This window comes from Eriocheir sinensis, unplaced genomic scaffold (genome assembly GCF_024679095.1).
Source record: "Eriocheir sinensis breed Jianghai 21 unplaced genomic scaffold, ASM2467909v1 Scaffold532, whole genome shotgun sequence".
Taxonomy (NCBI): Eukaryota; Metazoa; Arthropoda; class Malacostraca; order Decapoda; family Varunidae; genus Eriocheir; species Eriocheir sinensis.
Genome location: NW_026111868.1, coordinates 119,502 through 132,500, shown reverse-complemented (window position 1 = coordinate 132,500; position 12,999 = coordinate 119,502). Strand labels below are relative to the sequence as shown.

Sequence of the window (12,999 nt, the reverse complement as noted above, 5' to 3'; positions counted from 1 at the left end):
TAAAGGTTGTAGCGCAAATCCGAGACCAGCGTTGCATTCCTTGTCAAAATATAAGACTTTTATTATATTTCGACGAAGAAGAAAGGATTGATATTAAACCAGTGACGTTGCCACAAATGTCGAAAAAGTGCGAAATTTCAAATCAATATATCTCTATACCCATTAGTGGTAGCGTAATTCTGAAAGCACCAGCGTGTTCCTCGGAATTTTTTCTACCAGTTGCTAATCGGGCATATTGCAACACGCATTGATTCAAGAGTTATAGGCCTAGAAAGTTTTCGAAGGCTCTCACAAAACCGTTCATAACTCCGTCAGTTTTAGGCCTATCGCAATTCTGATAGCACCAGAAATTTTAGTATTTTTTTCTTCACGTATATCAATCTCTCTCATCAAACTGGAAGAAGGAATAACGATTTTTTAATTTTTAAACTTTTTCGTGTTAAGGCCTCGCGGGGGAAGTGTGGTAGTTTAGCCCCGTAGAGTTGTCGAGGAGGGGGGGAAATCTTTACCTGCTTATATCTCCGTCTGTGCTGCAAGTAGAGCATCTTTAAGGATACTAAAAGATTGCTCGTAAAATTACCTTTCTTTCCAGTGCCAAGAGGGTAAGAATTGTTTAGGAAATACTGAATGGCAGCGTCTTAGAGTTAGCGACGGAAAATAAATCGTATCAACATTATACTCCCCGTAGAGGATTTCTGAGGATACGAGTGCCTTCTCAAGAAATTGGGTGGATGAGGATATTTCTAAACATCTAGAAGGCGAGCAGAAAACCAACCTGCAAGACTTGCTGAGAACAATAAGGAAAGAAAAGGAAAGGAAAAGAGTCGATTTGTTGGCTCCTGAACCATGATGTCCTCCCTGCTATCCTCAAGGAACACCCTCAGTTTGCACCAAGGTGGTGATGCCGTGTGTGGCAGCCTGAACTACTGCCGTGCTATACAAGGCTGTGATCTCTGCGGTATTTTACTTTAAGGACTAGTATTTACTCTATCTCTGTATTCATTCCCATCTAGTGCTTGGGCAATGTTCTCCGTCCCCACATTTTATTTTCTTATTGTCCAGGGGGAGGTACTGCCCCCTCCCTTGTTGTGCTTTCCTTCCTACCATTGTATCTTTTTAATTTCATGGTGCTACCTACACATGTATTAATAGTTGTATAATCACACTCTGTCCTGCCTGGGGGTTGGGATGGCATGTTCCTCCCTTCTCCCTTGTTGTTTACCTGCAACAATAAACTATCAATCAATCAATCAATAGCACAGAAGCATCGACCTGGCCAACAGCACCTGTACCTACCAGGGCAAAAGGGTTCAGTTTATATAAGAAAATATCGCTTATGTCATTGCCCTGCGATGGAAGTGGTCACGTGTAATGGTATCAACCCAGAGGCTCGGTTAGCTTTAAGTTCTATAACGCTATTTGCAAAATTAACTAAATAAAGTTGGTTGTCGGCCACAATTAATGGAGGGGCCGTGGCCAATGGATTGCTTTGTAAGAGAATACGAGAAAACATACCTCTCACAACGCAAGTAACGGATAGAGTAGTAGTAGTAGTAGTAGTAGTAGTAGTAGTAGTAGTAGTAGTAGTGTTCCGACCTCACACGGGAAGGACATGATCTTACTACTCTTCTCGTTATCGGTGCTAAGTGCAATGTGCCCTCCAGCACTACGATACAGTGCAACAGACTTATACCGCCTGCGACGTGCCTCTGCCTACCCGCCAGTGAAATGATCAAGAAATAAACTCTTGAAACCGCAGTGCGAGAAAAAGACAAACGTGTGCCTCACAACGCCCAGCAGGCCAAGGAATACAACACATCGGGGTGCCGCGCCAGTGGTATGACCTACCCACCGTGCTCCTCTCCAACGTGACCACCACATACATACCACCAACATACCACTGGCGCGGCACCTCGAAGTGTTTGTTCGCGGTCTGCTGGTATGTTGTGAGGCACCACGTTGTCTTTTCTCACTGCGGTTTCGGAAGAGTTTAGTTTCTTGACCACCAGTCCCGACGTTGTGGCGATTACAGAAGCATGGCAATTAGTTCCAGAAGTTTGCAGCATCACTGACTGCCAACTCTTCCATCGTCTCAGAACAGGCAAGCGAGGTACGGGGTTAGTGCTTTGCCGCTCCCATCTGCACACCACCTCCTTCCGGTGGAGCCCCTGACGGTGTCGAAACCCTCTGGGGCTGTCCCCCTCCCACCCCGCAACGTTGCCTCGATGCTCATCAGCCTTGTGTACTATGATCTTTACTGATTTCGTTATCAAGTATGCGTAATGCTCTGAAAGCAATTACTAAGATACAAAAACAGACTTATATCAGCCTGGTGACGTGCCTTCTGCCCACCTGCCAGTGAAATGATCAAGAAACTGGGAACTGAAAACCGCAGAAAGAGAAAAGACAAATGTGTGCTCTACAACATACCCAAAGCAGACCACAACGTAAACACTGAGGTGCCGAAGTGCTGCAGGCGACCCACCCACTGGTAAGCCTTTCTCCAACGTGACCACCATACATACCACCAACATACACTGGCGTGGCACCTCGAAGTGTTTATTCTTGGTCTCTGCTGGGTGTTGTGCACAATGTTTGTCTTTTCACTGCGGTTTCCTGGAAGAGCTGAAGTTTCTGACCACCAGTGCCGACGTTGTGGCGATAACAGTATATGGCAGATAATTCCAGAAGTTTGCAGCATCACTGACTACCAACCACATTACCTATCGCCTCAGTACAGGCAAGCGAGGTACGGGGGGTTAGGTGTTTACCGCTTCGCTCCCATCCGCACCCACCTCCTTCCGGTATTCCCTGAGGTGTCGAAACCCTGGGCGAGCTGTCTCCCCCCACCCCGCAATGCTGCCTCGATGCTCATCAGCTTAGTAGTAGTAGTAGGCAGTAGTAGTAGTAGTAGTAGTAGGTAGTAGTAGTAGTAGTGGCAGTGTTCCGACCTCACACGGGAAGGACATGATCTTTACTACTTTCCGTTATCGGTGCTAGTGCAATGTGCCCCCAGCACAGCACTACGATACAGTGCAACAGACTTATACCGCCTGCGACGTGCCTCTGCCTACCGCCAGTGAAAATGATCAAGAAACTAAATCCTTCCGAAACTGCAGTGCAGAGAAAAGACAAACGTGTACCTCACAACATACCCAGCAGACCAAGGAATACAAACACTTCGAGGTGCCGCTGCCAGTGGTATGACCTACCCACCGTGCTCCTCTCCAACGTGACCACCACATACATACCACCAACATACCACTGGCGCGGCACCTCGAAGTGTTTGTATTCCTTGGTCTGCTGGGTATGTTGTGAGGCACACGTTTGTCTTTTCTCGCACTGCGGTTTCGGAAGAGTTTAGTTTCTTGACCACCAGTGCCGACGTTGTGGCGATAACAAGCAGTACGGCAGATAATTCCAGAAGTTTGCAGCATCACCGACTACCAACTATTTCATCGCCTCAGGACAGGCAAGAGGCGAGGGTTAGTGCTTTACCGCTCCCATCTGCACCACCACCTCCTTCCGGTGGAGCCCCTGAGGTGTCGAAACCCTCTGGTGAGGCTGTCCCCTCCCACCCCCGCAACGTTGCCTCGATGCTCATCAGCCTTGTGTATCATCATTGTGCTGCCTCCGCCTCCACGCTAATCGACCACATCATAGAAAACACGGACCAACAGCGCACATTTTTTCCGTCAGCAAATGTAATGGTTTGTGGTGACTTCAATCAGCTTAAAACTAGTGACATAGAAGAACAACTAAACCTCACACAGGTGGTTAATTTCCCCACACACGGCCTAAACACTTTAGACCTAATCCTCACTGACCTGACGCACCTCTACCTCCCCCCTAAGCCCCTCCCCCCCATGGGACGGAGCACACACCTCTCAGTCCTGTGGACACCTGCACCCACCATTTCCAGCAAGGCTCCACCCATCACCAAGACCTACAGGCCGGTTGCGGACTCAGCCACTCGTTCTTTCGGACAGTGGTTAACGCACCACCGCTGGACTGAGGTTCTCACCGTGAAATACGTCCACGACAAGTGGAAACACTACACCGCCACCATCACCACAGCCTACCAACACTTCTTCCCATTGAAAGCACGAAGAGTCCATCCTCAGACACCCGTGGATCACACCCAGGATGAAACATATAGTCCTCTTGGCCTTCCTATTTCAGGTTTTAGCCTGTCTGTCATCCATCGCGGGTAATTACCTGTTGACCTGACTTCCCTGTGAGGTATAAACTGTTTCTGTCCTAATTTAATCTCCCTGACCAGACTATTGTACTCACCCTTCAAGCTACTGACCTGACTAGTGACCTCACCAGAGAGATTACCGCCCCTCCTGCTCTGGGTCCTGACTCACTTCTGATCTCACTCCTGTATGTGTGTGGAAGTGAGAATGGTTTGTTGAGGATTAAAAGAAGAGAGAGAGAGAGAGAGAGAGAGAGAGAGAGAGAGAGAGAGAGAGAGAGAGAGAGAGAGAGAGAGAGAGAGAGAGAGAGAGAGAGAGAGAGAGAGAGAGAGAGAGAGAGAGAATTGCTCGTTTGTGTAATTAATAGCCTCTTCTCATTTAAGTGATGCGAGTCATGCGCTGTGTTAGCAGCGGAAAGGCCTGAGGAATGAAGCGAGGTGAAGAAGTTGTTCCCGATTATGAGAGGGGCAGTTGGCCGCCAGCAAGTTAATACCAGAAGGAGGCCCCTCAAAGAAGGCCTTCATACTGCCTGGGCGAGGTTCTGTGCGAGGCACCGTCGGCTGTGTGCCGAGTCCGGAGTGCCCGCTGTTGGGAAGGCCTACGACGGCGGCGGCGAATCAGGGAAGCGGACCACTGCTACTGACGACTGGCGCAGCCCTTGTTACTTATTGCTGTTACTCAATTTAATTGCACTGCAAATAAACTGCACTGCAGAGAAAAGTGTTTGTTGTGCTCCTACTGGCCTCTACACTCCCCTAAGCTTCTGCAGCTGATTTCTTAACCCCTCATAGTCTGCCTTCCTGAAGTCAGGTATTAATGTGTTGTTACTGCTTACTCTATCCTCCCATTTAATATTAAATCTAATTTCCTTATGATCACTGTTACCTAATGAATCCCCAACCTCAATGTTGCTTATTATGTCCTCTCTATTAGTTAACGACAAATCCAAAATATTTTCTTCCCTCGTTGGTGTTCTAATTAACTGCTTAAGGAAACTATCCTGTATCACATCTAACAAATTCTGTGCCTCTTGGTCTCCGGATAAAGTATCCCACTCTATGTTCCTATAATTGAAATCCCCAATTACACACACATTCCTATATCTTGACGCCCTACTGATTTCTTGTAAAAGGTTATTGTCCCTCCGGTAAGGTTGGGGGGTCTGCAGAGTACCCGATGACAAGCTTCTCCTTCCTACCTATTGTTTTCACCAGAGATTCTGTATTGCTATCTTCCTTGATTAAGTTGTTAATGACACACTTAGATTGTCCCTGCCGAAGAGTGCGACCCCACCCCCCTCCCTGCCTATTCGATCTGGCTGTATAAATGTTTATTTATCACTTTATAAGCTGTCTACGGCCATGGGAAGACCTCCACCTACTGTCCTATGCCTGTACCTTCCTTACGACTGCTGGAGAACAAATGTATCACGCCTATAACGTAAGAAATGAAGGAAAAGAGAGGCGGCCTTAGTTGATGATGAAGGATTTACCCCCTAAAAAGGGAGAACGGGCCTTAGTTGAATCTAGCGGGCCAGGGAGGGCGATGCCAGCTATACGACAACTCCTTCAGACACAACAATAAAATGACGTTTAGGAGCTCAGATCAATCCTTTCCGCTCGTATAACCTACACCAACAGTTAGGCTTCATGCACAGTGTTTGCTTGGGTACGGTAACTGACGTGGGTGTGATTGTGTTCAGCCAGGAGCCGGGTGATACAATGTACTGGGAAGGCCTGACTGGAAGTGTATTGGACTGGCTGCGGGGAGACGGTGGGCGGGGCATGCGGCGGGGAGGGGAGGCTGTATTTACGCTGATTTATCCTTTTATGAGCTGTCTATGGCGATGGGAAGACCTCCACGTACAATATTATACCTGCAGCTTCCTTAACAGTGATGGAAAACTAATGTATCACGCCCAAACGCCCACACACACGGGAGTTCACGGGGAGGGGAGGCTGTATACGCTGATTTACCCTTTATGAGCTGTCTATGGCGATGGGAAGACCACCACGTACAATATTATACCTGCAGCTTCCTTAACAGTGATGGAAAACTAATGTATCACGCCCAAACGCCCACACACACGGGAGTTCACGGGTGCGCTGGGCGGGGAGGGGAGGCTGTATATACGCTGATTTACCCTTTATGAGCTGTTTATGGCGATGGGAAGACCTCCACGTACAATATTATACCTGCAGCTTCCTTAACTGTGATGGAAAACTAATGTATCACGCCCAAACGCCCACACACGGGAGTTCACGGGTGCGCTGGGCGGGGAGGGGAGGCTGTATATACGCTGATTTACCCTTTATGAGCTGTTTATGGCGATGGGAAGACCACCACGTACAATATTATACCTGCAGCTTCCTTAACAGTGATGGAAAACTAATGTATCACGCCCAAACGCCCACACACACGGGAGTTCACGGGTGCGCTGGGCGGGGAGGGGAGGCTGTATATACGCTGATTTACCCTTTATGAGCTGTCTATGGCGATGGGAAGACCTCCACGTACAATATTATACCTGCAGCTTCCTTAACAGTGATGGAAAACTAATGTATCACGCCCAAACGCCCACACACACGGGAGTTCACGGGTGCGCTGGGCGGGGAGGGGAGGCTGTATATACGCTGATTTACCCTTTATGAGCTGTCTATGGCGATGGGAAGACCTCCACGTACAATATTATACCTACAGCTTCCTCATTAGTGCTAGAAATCTAATGTATCACACCCAAAACGCCCACACACCGCCCAAGCACACGTACGGGAGTTCACGGGGTACATTGGGAGGGACTTCTTGGCGGCTGAGAGTAGGCAATATAGACATTGAATTATCGCTTTATATACTGTCTGTGGCTATGGAAACACCTCCACGTACCGTCCTATACCTCTACGTTCCTTGTGGCTACAGGAAAAGCATTGTACCACGCCCCGAACGCCCAGAAATAGCCCGAAATTAGCCTGAATGCACGGCGAAAAAACACGACTTGGTCTTTGAAATCTCACCTCGTCCCCTGCTGAATGAATGGCATACCAGGCGTGTTTGCTCACAGGGGGCACCACTTACCGGGGCTCCTTTTTTGTGTTTCTTTTTTTATTTCCCTTCCTTTCAAATTTCATCCCTTCCCATCTTTTTCCTCTCCCCTTTCCATCTCAATCCTTCCCTTCCCATCCTTTTCCTCTCCCCTTCCCATCTCAATCCTTCCCTTCCATTCCCTTCCCTTCAAAGCTCATCCCTTCAAATTTCACCCCTTCCCATCCTTTTCCTCTCCCCTTCCCATCTCAATCCTTCCCTTCCATTCCCTTCCCTTCGAATTTCATCCCTTCCCATCCTTTTCCTCTCCCCTTCCCATCTCAATCCTTCCCTTCCCTTCAAATTTCATCCCGTCCCATCCTTTTCCTCTCCCCTTCCCATCTCAATCCTTCCCTTCCCTTCAAATTTCATCTCTTCCCATCCTTTTCCTCTCCCCTTCCCATCTCAATCCTTCCCTTCCATTCCCTTCCCTTTAAAGCTCATCCCTTCCCTTCGCATCTCATTCCATTATCTTCAAATTTATTCCCTTCGCATCTCATCCCTTCCCTTCCCTTCCTTACTGAGCACCCACCACCACCACCACCACTGCCCGTCATCAGGCAGTCAGGTGTGTCCACGTGCCATTAATCAGTCCCAGGTGACCCCCGCTGACCCGCTAACCTGTGAGGGCCGCCACGCGCTGACCACTCGCCGTTTGACCTTCCTATCGACCCCGCTTGACCCCTCCCTTACCCTCCCCCTTGTCGTCTCTCCTCCCTTTCTCCCTTTATCACAACTCATGTCATTCACTTATCTCTATGGGGTAGAGGAAAGGGAAGGGAGGGAAGAGAGGGGAGGAGTGGGGAGGGAAGAGAGGGGAGGGGAGGGGAGGAAGGAACGAAAGGAAGGGGAGGGGAGGGGATGAGATGGGAAGGGAAAGGAAGGGAGGGGAGGAGTGGGGAGGGAAGAGAAGGGAAGCGAGGGAAGGGGAAGGAAGGAACGAAAGGAAGGGGAGGGGATGAGATGGGAAGGGAAAGGAAGGGAAAGGAAGGGAGGGGAGGAGTGGGAGGAAAGAGAAGGGAAGCGAGGGAAGGGGAGGGGATGGGAAGGAAGGAACGATAGGAAGGGGAGGGGAGGGGATGAGATGGGAAGGGAAAGGAAGGGAGGGGAGGAGTGGGAAGGGAAGAGAAGGGAAGCGAGGGAAGGGGAGGGGAGAGGAAGGAAGGAACGAAAGGAAGGGGAGGAGAGGGGATGAGATGGGAAGGGAAAGGAAGGGAAGGAAAGGGAGGACTAGGACTGCGGAAGGATAAGAAGGGAAGGGAAGGACAGGAAAGCGAAATGATGGGGAAGGGAAGGGATGGAATGGGATGGGGCAAAGAAGGATAGAAATGGATGAAGGGAAAGGAAAAGGAAGGATGGGAATCGAAAGGTAAGGGAAGGAAAAGGGAGGGAAGGGAATGTATAGGAAATGGAGCGGAAAGGAGAGAATGTTGTTACGAAAAAGTGTGTGTGCGTGTGGAGACGCAGGTAAGAAGAAAAAGAACTTACTGTAAAGAGAATGAATTAAAAGTGATGGAGGAGGAGGAGGAGAAGGAGGAAGAAGAAGAAGGAAAAGATTATGTAAAAAACGTTGATGAAAGGAGAAAAATGCAAGCGTGTGTGTGTGTGTGTATAGGGGGAAGTGAGGGGCTGTGAACGGTTCGTGTGAGAAGGGGAAGGAAAGTGAAGGGGAGAGGTGAAGGAGGGGAGGAGAGGGGGGAAGGGGGGGAGGTGATTACCCAATGCCATAATCATTCGTTAGTCATATATTGCTTACTCAGAGGAGGAGGGGGTTAGGGAGGAAGGAGAGGAGGAAAGGGAGGAAGAGGGGGAGGGAGAGGGAAGGAAGGAGAGAGGTAGGTAGGTAACGGGAAGGTGTGTGTGTGTGTGTGTTTTCCTAGGCTGTCAATCTCTCTCTCTCTCTCTCTCTCTCGTGGCCAGGTGTGTCCGATCAAATCCTTTTTAATTCCGTATGAACGATCGAGTAATTGAGGTGACCAAAGGCTTGACCCAAATATAAATAAATAAATAAATAAATAGAAGAACGAGAAAGAAAAGTAAGAATAAGATGGATTGAAAAAAAAAAATGCAATGATTTAATAGATAATACACACACACACACACACACACACACACACACACACACACACACACAGCCTGTCAAGAGGGGCCACACAATGGGAAGAGTCCAGCCAGCCCTCGCCCCCCTCAACCCCTCTCCTCATCTCCCCTCTCCACCTCTCACCCCTTCATCTTTTCTGTCCTGTCCAACCACACGTAGATTACTAGTGGTAGCGGTAGTATACAGACACCCTCGCCATAGACTGATAGGTCTTCTGGTGTCTGTTCTTCCTATGTATTCATCACCTCCCCATCCCCTCTTACCCATTCCCTCCCTCTCCCCATTCACCCCCCACGCTTCCTCCTCTTCCCCTCACCTCCCCTTCCTCCCCATCCCCCTTCACCTCTCATCCAACCACCTGCCACATCCCTCCCTCCATCACTATAACATCACCATTATCATCACCAGTACCTATCACCTTCCCATCACCATTCCCTTCATCACCATATAAAGGATCACTATCGTCTATTATCAATATTTCTCCTCCTCCCTCCACCCTCTCTCCCAAGTCCAGTAATATTCGTTCAAACAACTACAGGGTCAATCTATATTATACCCTCTAGTTGAAGCCAGTCTCCTGCCCCCATTCTCATATTTTGCCCTAATCTAATATGTACCATCTAATTAATCAATCTGGTAATATTCCTTCAAACAACTACAGGGTCCCTTCTGTACACTGGTCATGGGAGGGTAAAATCTCACTTGCTTAAACCCTTCACTGTGGATTTCCTACAAGAAGACATCACCAAGCTACAGGAGTGGAGCAAAAGTGGCTGCTACGATTCAGTGAAGAAAAATATATAGTCCTGCACCTTGGGAGGGGATATCCACCACACCAGTACCACATGGGAAGCACTCCACTATCCACCACAGAGGCAGAGAATGATCTGGGAGTACATATGTTACCAGGCTACCAGTGAAGGGATATCCAGCACACCAATACCACATGGGAAACACTCCACTATCCACCACAGAGACAAAGAATGATTTGGGAGTACATGTTACCAGGTTACCAGTGAAGGCGAAATCCATGCCAATCACAGCGGACGGGTAAAAACATTTGCTAATAATATGAACTGTCCGAGAAAACATGAAAAACAGTGGAGTAGATACCAACCTTCAGCTTTGGGATGACCACAGACACATACATTTATTTTAAGGTGGATGTCATTATTTAGATCCATGAAAGGGGCATCAAAACAAAAATGATAGACCCAAACACTCCCTCAATGACACAACATATGAGGGACAGTAACATAAGTATACAAAATCAGTGGAAATTCAATACCTTATATATAGAACAAATAATAGACCCAAACACTCCCTCAATGACACGACATATGAGGGACACTAACGTCATTATAAAAAATAAGTGCAAATTCAATACCTTATATATAGAACAAATAATAGACCCAACAAGACATATAAGGGACACTAACATCCGTGTAAAAAAAATAAGTGAAAATTCAATACCTTGAGTCAACCACAAATAGTAGAGATTTTTGGGTATTTGGTAAGCTTTGGTTCTTTCTGGTAAGGCACTGGTAGAGGTTTTATGTTTTAGGAAAGGCTTTCATATGGGTTGTGTTGGTAGTAGTATTTCCAGGTGTAGATTTGCGAGCTTCCCCAACAACACGAAAAACACTCATAAGCCTGACTGGTATCCTTGGAGGCTTTGGGAAATAGCTGTCACAACCCAGGCTCGCCAGATTCTGTGCAGTGTAGTGCGGAGGACGCGGAGACAAACACAAAGCCTCTGGGGTCAAGGCGTTGGCCAGCGGCTGTAATAAATAAGTCATTTTTTCAACCCTTGTTACGTCTACGCTGCTGACGGATAATGCAGGCAAACATTTTATTCAACTTTCTTTTCCTTATTATTTGGTTGTTTTGTACAGAGATCAGAATTTAGTACCCTTACTGCTAACATGGGAGTGTGTGCAGTAAACAACAGAATGTCTGAGCCCTCTCAACCTTTGTGTTCTCATAAGACTGAGACACTTTCATGGAGTATAAGATACTTATTTTCGTGACTGGACTTTTTTTCCACACCACCTCTGAGGTAAAAGTCCCAGGCGCGTTTTTATTTAAGAGGTGTCCCCTGAAGGCCTAATCCTCTCTTTGATCTTTGATCAGAAAATTCATTAGTTGGGTTGTTGACAAGTTGGCAACACAGCGGGTTTATGCGTTTATACGTTTTTAAATGGAAGCAGCAGTAAGTTATTGCAGTAAGAGTTGTTACAATAGCAGAAGCAGCACAGGTCATTATGCGTTAGCAGTACGGGTCGTTACGGCAGCGGAAAAAACACGAGTTGCTATGCGTCATGCAGCAGTAGCAGCAGTACGGGTCGTTGTTAGCAGTACGGGTTAATATGCAGAAGCAGAATGGGTTGCTACAACAAGAGCGCCACAGTATCCCCCAGCACCTAAATATATTCCATCAATACTCTTACACTCTAACACGGGTGTGGAGTCGGATATAAAAAAATTTGACTCCACCCCCTGCCCCTTACCCTTGTCTGGTGCAGTGGTAGGGAAGTTAAAGCCCGCAACGCCACACCGCACCACAATAAATGAACCACACCTCACCTTAATTAACGAGCCACACCGCACCACAGTAAACGAACCATACCGCACTACAATAAACGAACCATACCTCACCTTAATTAACGAACCACACCGCACCACAATAAATGAACCACACCTCACCTTAATTAACGAGCCACACCGCACCACAGTAAACGAACCATACCGCACCACAATAAACGAACCATACCTCACCTCAGTTAACGAGCCACACCGCACCACAGTAAATGACCCACATCGCACCACAGTAAACAAACCACACAGCACCACAATAAAGGAGTCGGAGAGCATTTTACCGTCTCCAACTCCAGGCAAAAGTAGGCTACACACTTGTACCATTAAATATACCTTAAAGTACGTTATATCAGGCTTAAATATACCCTTAGTAAATTCATCACACTTCAGGTATAGACAGAAAAAAAATCCCCTCCTCCTGTTTTGCCTCTTCTTTTTTCTTTCTTCTTTATTCTTGTCTTCTTTTCCTCTTCATTGACTAGGCTCTCTTGCAGGCCTGGAAAAAATGGTACTGTCAGTCGCTTCCACATCAACTATTTCAAAATCACCAAAAAGGAGATCAACTGAGTTCTAGTGAGTGTGTTTTCTACGTTCATGGTACAAAAGAAGGGTCGTCTACCTCTACCACCAGGGTCTTAAAGCTACCCGTGGAAAGACACAGAAATCCCTTGTCAAATATGTGAGCTTAAGTGCTGAAATGGTTTATTTAAGTATGCCCCAAAATTTGTTAATCAGAGAAAGGTTTACATTTTCTGCAAACTGAAAAGGGTCAAACTGCCACCAAGGTCTTAAAGCTACCCGTGGAAAGGCACAGGAGTCCCATGAAAGCCTAGTCAAATATATGCAAGCTTGCCAAAATGTTATGTTAATCTTAACCCAGTAGCAGGGGGATCATGTTTCTTAATGGTCCTCTAAGCGAGAAAATGAGAAAAATCACCCTCACACAAACCATTTCATAATATATATATCAAAGTATTTGTGATCAGATTATGTATCATCTATTTTGGGGGGTTTAAATCATGG

At 47.2% G+C, this 12,999-nt stretch overlaps 1 long non-coding RNA gene across 3 annotated transcripts in view; it reads right to left on the bottom strand.

Moving 5' to 3' along the window:
- Nucleotides 1-10,188: 10,188 nt before the first annotated feature.
- LOC126992972 (uncharacterized) overlaps nt 10,189-12,999 on the bottom strand; it is a 36,065-nt gene continuing 33,254 nt past the window's right edge. For all 3 annotated transcript variants that reach the window (XR_007747207.1, XR_007747205.1, XR_007747206.1), the window contains exon 6: nt 10,189-12,472. This is a non-coding gene — a long non-coding RNA (uncharacterized LOC126992972). The remainder of the gene's footprint in view (nt 12,473-12,999) is intronic.